This window comes from Equus przewalskii, chromosome 30 (genome assembly GCF_037783145.1).
Source record: "Equus przewalskii isolate Varuska chromosome 30, EquPr2, whole genome shotgun sequence".
Classification (NCBI taxonomy): domain Eukaryota; kingdom Metazoa; phylum Chordata; class Mammalia; order Perissodactyla; family Equidae; genus Equus; species Equus przewalskii.
The window spans coordinates 5,020,927-5,029,113 of NC_091860.1; the positions used below are offsets into that span (position 1 = coordinate 5,020,927).

Below are 8,187 nucleotides of genomic sequence, written 5' to 3' on the forward strand. Positions count from 1 at the left end.
CTAAGATTTTAAGAAATAATTAAGCATATACAAAATCACATTGCTTTCTCTAAGTGTAAATACTTCTATAGTATTAATGAATAAAATAAAATTTAAAAATTTTTAAATATTTTTTTTCTTTTTTTTGCTGAGGAAGATTCACCCTGAGCTAACATCTGTTGCCAATCTTTCTCTTTTTGTATGTGAGCCACTGACACAGCATGGCCACTGACAGACGAGTGGTGTAGGTCTGTGCCCAGGAACTGAACCTTGGCCACTGAAGCAGAACATACTGAACTTAACCACTAGACCACCGGGGCTGGCCCTAAAAAACTTTAAATATTGCTTAAAATTTCCGTCTCTTATATTTTTTAGCACAAAAACATTTTTAGTTCAATAGTACTCATATATAACTTATAAATACACACATACATATTTATGCATTTATATATTTATTAATTGTATATATTTATAAGTACATAAATACATATTTATTTATCAGAATGTGTACTCAAAACATGTTTCATAGGGGCATGAACTGTTGACTCAAAGTACAAGAGATCATTTAATCTCTTACTGTTGGGCATTTAGGTTGTTTCCTCTTTTTTTTTTTTCTTTTTCCACATTCCTGCTTATTTTTTTGTGGATAGATTCCTAGAAGTGGAAATGTTTAATCAAAGAGTATGTTCATTTTAAGGAAATGTTTTGATATTTAAAATCCGTAATAACTGATGTGTCTACCAGCACTGATGAGAGCGTTTTTTCCCAGCCCTTGAGTTTGTTTTAACCGGATTTCTTCTGCTAGTTGGAGATGAGGGCTGTGGTCTGTCTCCGGGCAGTCATGGAGCCCAGGGGCTCTGGGGAAGATGGTTTTGGGCAGGGAGCCTGGGTGACCACAGACAAGGATGCGCCCCCTGGGGACTTGGGGCAGGGCCTTCAGTCTGCAGGGCGTGGGGTGCGGGAGGTTGTGGGAGCGTGGCCATCTCGCTCAGATGGGGGCTGCGGGTCAGCGAGCGAGGTTGTGTTTCTGGACACCGTCTGTGGGATGACGGCTGTTTACATGCTGCAGTGTCTAGGGGTCAAAGGCGAGGGCAGAGGAGCCGCCTGCCTCAGCCCGCGTGGACAGCCTTTCCCTCCGGCTGGAACCCTGCAGGAGACCCCAAGCGGCCGTCGCGGCAGACCTCCGGGCCCGCGCAAGCTCGGTTCCTGGCCTCCCGGCCTCCTGCTCGCAGGGCACGTGGCGCTTCCCGCCAGAAGCAGAGAAGCCGCATTTCCCAAGCAGAGTGGACTCACAGCGAAACCGTCGCACTCTGTTCCCCATTTCCTGGTCCTGTTGAGGCGGCACGTTGTTCATATCAAGCTTTCTTCTCTGTCTGGAGTCCGGTGCACCGGCGCCTGCCACCTGCCCGGCTGCTCCGACGCAGGGCTCAGACCAGAGCGCTGGCAGCGACTCCTAGCCGGCGCGCGACCCTCACAGATCGCATCGGCACGTTGGTCGGTCTTGGACTCCGCTCTCAAGGCCAGGTTGGGAGGCAGGGCAACGACTTGGTGAGACGAGCATTTGGGGGCTGTGCTCACCACTCTGGCACCCGACAGCCCCCCGTTTGTGCACGGTGGGTCCTTGGGGGCCAGAGGACTAGCCTTACTGGGGGGCGAGGGTTCTGCTTTGCCCTTTGTCTCTGGCCCCACTGGGAACCCTGACCTGGCGTCTCAGCAGCTCCACAGCCCCCTTCTTTCTTGCTGGGTGCTCCTAACCCTACCCAGGGCTGGAGGGGAACTTGGGGAGGTGGAAAGTGTGCAGGCCCAGAGAAGGGTGAATGCAACCGCAGGGACTGGGAGAGGTGACTGGACTTAGGACTTGGGGAGATCGTGACCACTCGCTTCAGGCCATTTACGTAGGTCTCTAGGCAGCCAAAGAGCCTGGAAGCCTGGTGGAGGGGTGTCCCGGAATGAGTAGGGGTGCTTTAGAGGCGCCATCAGCTTCTCCACTGGTGCTCCTGATCCATCATCTCCCTCGCCCTGGGACCTTTCCCAATAGGTCTCCAACTTTCTTAATCTCTCTGTCTATTATGCACACACACTCACACACACACACAGTGGTTCCTTCCGTCCATCCATCCATCCATCCAACCAACCAACCAGCCAACCAGCTAGCCATCTATTTATTTTTTCATTTGATCATTCACTCGTTCAACAAACATGAGAATGGTTTAAAGCAGATGGTTGCAGCCGAGAGGGGTTGAGCGCTCTCACCTGCGGCTCATAGGACCTCACAGGTGGGCAGGACGTGGGACAGGATCCAGTTCACAGCTTTGTAGGTCTGGAAACTCAATTTCATCCCCTTGCCCAGAGGTTCTGAGGGACTGATTCCTTCCAGAGAAGTCAAAAAAGTTTGATTTATACAGCTGAAGGCCACAACCCCATTGTACCCCAGGCTAGACTGGGTGAGATAGCCATACCAACGTCCCCTCCTGGGGCAAGTAAAGTCCAGAAGGGAGACGTCTACTCGAGACAACTGAATGCATTTCTTCTCCCCATGCCAAGAAGATTCCTCTCTAGATAATGCTGTGGCCCATTAGCCACACAGCAGCCAGGGTGGTACTTATGACTGTAAATCAGATCATGCCTCTCCTCTGCTTAAGACTCTGCAATGGTGTCTCATTGTACTTACAGTAAAATTCCAGCTCCTTATGTTAGATTACAAAGCTCTTCAAGATCCGGCCCTGCCTCCCTCTCCAACTTCACCTCCTACCACCCTTACCTCTGAGCACCTTGCTCAGCCACGCCACCCTCCTTTGCGTTCCTGCACCATCCAACCTGAACGCCTCCCACGGTTCCTGCGCTGGGAACCTCTGCCTACAGCTCCCACTACAGCCTGGAGTTTGCAGGCTCCACAGGGCATGGAGCCGGTCTGGCTTGCTCACCAGTGTTCCCCCAGTGCCAGCACAGAACAGGGGCTCCAAGTGTTTGTTAAATGAATGCACAGTAGCAGTTAATGAGGGGGTGGGAAGGCTCTGCTTTGAACATGGTGCCAAAAGAATTTGGACTTTGCTCTGTTGGGTAGAAAGGGATACATTTTAGCTACCTTCTTTTCTCCTCCTCCTTCTCTTCCTCCTCCTCCACCCCTCCTCCCTCCTCCCTCCTCCTCCTCCACCCCTCCTCCCTCCTCCCTCCTCCTCCTCCACCCCTCCTCCCTCCTCCTCCTCCTCCTCCACCCCTCATCCCTCCTCCCCCTCCTCCTTCTTTTTTGGTTAGACATAACCATCAACTTCTGGTTTCTATGCAGATGGTGAATCAGTTCAGGTTGCTGTTGGGCTATCTCAGAACAGCACTGGAGAAACTATGGAGGCAAAAGGAAAAGCTGGATTTCAGGAATTAACCTGAAAACTAGGAGAAACTCTGGGGAGCCTGAGAACTGTTTTGAATTGGTAAATGTGGTGGGGAAGCAGATGGCTGCACCTGGGGCAGAGGGCAGATAGGGCAGCAGGGCAAGAAGGGCCAGAGGAAAGCATTTGAGATTCTCCCCTTGCCTCACCCCATCGCCTGCCTTGCCTGCAGAAATCAGCAGCTACCGTCTGGAATGCCATGCAGGGGTGCGTAGGGTGGTATCAAGGCCGTGCCACCTGCTGGGCTGAGAGCTGAGAAGACCAGCTTCTCTCAACATTCACTCCTCTGCCCTCCCCCACCCCAGGCCTGGGGGATTATAGTTAGGAGTCTCAGAAGTGAAATCTGACCAGAGGAGACATCTCGTGCCCTGTTGGCCAGTGGGAGTGATTGGTCACCTGTAGGACAGTGGAACCTGGGACTCTCTGCTCTGGGGCTCTTCTCCTACCCTCTCTGGAACTTGTCAGAACTGATACAATAGCTGAATACTCCCAGGGGAATAGAGAGAAGAGCTGGTGTGCCCAAGGGAGTGGGAATGCACAAGCCAAAACAGCCAGAGACTTAAGGAGTGCCACTCACGCAACAGAAACCAGCAAATGGACACACAAACCATTTGACATGGATTAGACAGATGGATAAGAATTTAAAATAAGTATGATAAATATTCTCAGATGATAAGAGAAGGAATTTGTAGTGTGAAAGAAGAATAAATGATAAAAAAGAAGCATGAATATTGTCATGGACTTAATTGTGTCCCCCACAAAGTCATGTGTTGAAGCTGTAACCCCCGGTGTGACTATAGTTGGAGACAGGACCTTTAAGGAGGTGATTATGGTTAAATGAGGTCACAAGGGTGGCACCCTAACCCAATAGGAGTGGTGTCCTTATGAGAAGATCAAGAGGCACCAGGGATGCTCATGCACACAGAAAAGGCCATGTGAGGACACAGTGAGAAGGCGGCCACCTGCAAACCAAGGAGAGAGGCCTCATGAGAAACCAACCCTGCCAACACTTTCATCTTGGACTTCCAGCCTCCAAAACTGAGAGAAAATTAATTTCTGTTGTCTAAGGCAGCCAGACTGTAGTGTTTTGTTATGGCAGCCCTAGCAGACTAATACAAGGATAGATTAGGGATGAAAAATATACCAGTTGAAACACACAGTACAATAGATGGGGTAAAAAGCTGCAGATGAACAAGTGAGCTGCAACATCAGGGGGAGGAGCTCTCCTAGAAGGCAGAGGAAGAAAGGTAAAGATACAGCAGCACACAAACAAAAAACACATGGAGTAGATATACAAATGCCAACATCCAGATAATAGGCATCCCAAGTGTAGGGAAAATTCAAACAGAGAGGAGGGACACTTGAAGAAATAATGGAAATATATTTCTTCAAAGAAAGAGAAAATACCTAGGATTAAAAGGCTCACAGGATGCCAAATAGGAGAGGTAAGACAAATCATAACAAAATAAAGAGTATTCTAAAAGTTTGCAGAGAAAGAGCAGATCACCCACAAAGGAACGAAAACCAGGCTGACTGCAGAGCGGATATGCGACACGTTCAATCTCAACTTTTTCCTGAAGGCACAGTTTTGAATTTCTATCTCTGTCTTCACACATTGACTCATTATCATAAATTTTATTTCAGAGTCTCTTTTGCAGGAACCCTACTACAGGGAAGCTGATATGTTCCTTGTTCTCCAATCACGCTCTTCCAGTTCTAACTAGTTGCCTTCCTTTATGCCTGGAATGTTCTGCTTGCTATTTATTAAAGGCCCAACTCAGGTCCATCCTCATTGCTGAAATCTTCTGGGACACTGCCAGCCCCCAGGTGCCACCTTTTTGGAAACTCTGGGGTATCTGCTGTCTGTGTGACCCATTTGGCTTTTCTCATACACTGCTCTGTATGCGTGTGTGTTGGGAGGTGAGGATGGTACCTCTGCACAACTGGGACGCAGAGACTAATTCTGTGAAAGGAGCTGCTGAGCTGATGGCTCCTGAGCTCTATTTGCAGGCCTGGAAGGGCAAAGGCTTCCAGGAGAAGAAACTTCTACATCTGAGTGGTGAGATGTAAGAGAGAAATGGGCCACAGGAGGGAGAATGTAGGGGGAGACCCAGAGGTGAGGACGGGCCTGTCGACGCCACGTGGAAGGCATCATGCCTCCATTGCAGCGGGCTTGCAGAGCAATGCCACAGTTGGACTTTTCAGAGGTTTTGTGGTTCTGGGATTCCCAAGAAACATCCACAGGTAACAGCAGGCCTCTGATGCGGCCCGAGGGGGTCAAAGGGGAAAGGAGGCAGAGCCATCAGTGGCAATAGGGAAGTATTGGCTTTAAATGGCTTTTCAGGCTCTGGACCACAGGCGGTTGCAGAAAAAGAACATAGGAGGACTCCATGAGCATATGTGAGAGAGACCCTGAGGCCCCCCATGGGGCGGAGGCACCTGGGTCTTGCAGTTATGCTGGTGGGGCCACTGAGTTGTCAAAAGCTAAGCATTAATATTGATGTGACCTCATTTGTACCCACAGGCTGGTAGGCATGTTGTGGTTGTCATTGCAGACAGATGCTCTGCTTCGCCAATAGCCTTGTAAGCTCTCCGAGGGCAACTATTCTTTGTGAGCTCGTTAAGCGCCTGCATCTTTTGGTGAGATGTGTAGCAGTTCGGTACATGCTCGATGCTGGGGTAGAAGAGGCTGCCCAGGATGCAGGTACAGAGAATGAGGTGGGATTGGTAAAATGAGGAAATCTATTCTTGGACAGCTGTAAGACTTTACAGTTCCCAAATCCAGGCGATTCTGTGTTGTGGGTTTGGGAAATAAGAGCCATCAGCCATTATACTGCTGACCTAATGCCTGATCACTGCTCTTTAAGGCTTGGAAAGTCCCGCAAAGTCAAAGCCTGCATATTGAAGAATCACTGGAATACTTCAGAGCTTCAGATGTGGCCAAGTTAAAGGCAGCTTCTTCTTTTTTTCAAGGAATCCACCTTGGCTAGGATCAGAAAACTCAGCTCCATCCTTGCCTCTGAGGTTCCCAGGGCAAGGATTTGTATGTTACCAATTATCATTGGACAATGAGAGAGGAAGAGAAAGAAGTAGGGGCAGAGGCACAGCAAACAGGGGTCCCTGAGGAAAGCAAATGGTCAGAGCCGTCCAGCATGGTGTGGCAGAAAGGACATTGATTTCTACCTGGGCTCTGACAGCTGGGTCTTGCGCAAGTCCCTAGCAGCGTCTCTGGGCTTCAGACTCCTCATCACGTAAAGCGAGGGGGTTGGTGGGATTGTTTATGGCCCCCGCGGCTCTGACATCTGACACATCTATCAATCCTCACCCGAGAGACGTCCCACATCTCCTTGGGCTAGACGGGAAATTCATCTCCCTTGCAGATTAAACACCTATTGATTTTTTTTCCCCGGCAAAGGGGAATGAGACAGCTATTTCTTTCTGTGCAGACAGAGGCAAAGAAAGTAGCAAAATCAGAGCAGCCTCCCACTTGGGGCTTTAGGGTCCAAGCCTGCATGCTAAACAGCCTTGGCTCCCAGAGCTGACTCAGACTCTGCCGTTCATAGAAATTTAGAGTTGGAAATTTGGAATGGTCCTGACTGTCCAGGCTTCTCTAAACTGAGGGAACGGAGACCCCCAGATGGGAAGTGACGCGGTGATGGAGCCCGCACTGGAGTCTCGATAGACACCCAGGATGAGTACAGTCTGATCGCTGTCCCCACAGATACCTTTCCAGGGCCGGCTATTAGGGGCTGCTCCCTTGCATATATACGGTCGGATAATCCTGCTCGCGTTTTGCTTCTCTGATTGGAGTTCACGTTAATTTCTATTAAGCCATCGGCCTGGCTTTCGCAAACCGAGCCTGGCTTTCGGCAGGCCGCTCTCTCCACCCTTTGTAAGGAGACGCGGCCGGCGATTGGTGGCCTCGGGGAGCGCTGGGGCCGACGGCCAATGGGGGGGCGGGGGCGGGGCGTCCCGGGGCGGGGCGGGGCCGCGGGGAGGCGGTCGCTGTGGTTACTGAGCCTGCTGCCGCCGATCAGGAGCGGCTAATCAGGCCAGCCACCCGGGCGCGGGGCTGGCCGCTGGAGGCCCCTGGACTCCACCCTGGCACTTGCCATGATTTTCGATTTTACGGCTCCTCTCCTCGAATCTATCCAAGTGCATTCGTGTGGCGTGCGCGGTTTCCCAACGGGGCGGCCTTCGCGGTCCAGAGAAGCTCCCCCAGAAGCCTGGACGAGGCGCCCTGCGGTGCCGCCTGGACCGGATGCCTGCGCTCTGGGGGTCCTTGATGGAGCAGAAACACCGCTGCCGGTGTGCGGGCCCGTCGTCGCCCAGCCGGACAGCCACGGAGACGCACGCGCCTCCTCCTCCAGAAATCGACCCCTGCGCTCCCTACTCGGCCACGGGCGCGGGGCAGGGGCGTTGCCCGGGGGCTTCACGGGGAGTCTTCCCGCCCCGGGACACCCCGACTCCACGCCTGCCCCTACCTGTCCGCCCGCGAGCACAGGAGACAAATGTGCGCACGTGGACGGCCACGCCCACTGCCCTCTAGCCCCGCCCCCCGCGCGGTCTGGCGCGGGTCACGCGCCTCGCCTGGGCGGGCCGACCCAGGGGACTCGAGCCCACCTAGAGGCAAGCACGGAGGCCCAGCTTTCCCCTGCCAGCGCCCGCCACTGCGGCGGGCTTGTTTGATCCCCTACTTTTCTATTTCTTCTGTAATTATGACCCTGTTGACCCCCGGGGAGAGGGCAGCAGAGCTAGCCAATCAGGACGCATCATCTCTTAAGGTCAAGGTAATGCACGTCTCCCAAGACCGTTCACGCTT

The 8,187-nt window shown here is 52.0% G+C and overlaps 1 long non-coding RNA gene across 1 annotated transcript; it reads right to left on the minus strand.

The window, feature by feature from the left end:
• Window positions 1-580: 580 nt before the first annotated feature.
• On the minus strand, window positions 581-7,847 carry LOC139080488 (uncharacterized). The gene is made up of 4 exons (XR_011535030.1): window positions 7,478-7,847; window positions 3,242-3,319; window positions 2,904-3,032; window positions 581-2,349 (listed from the first exon to the last, which is right to left on the minus strand). It is a non-coding gene; the product is annotated as an uncharacterized lncRNA (long non-coding RNA).
• Between the last annotated feature and the right edge of the window lie 340 nt (window positions 7,848-8,187).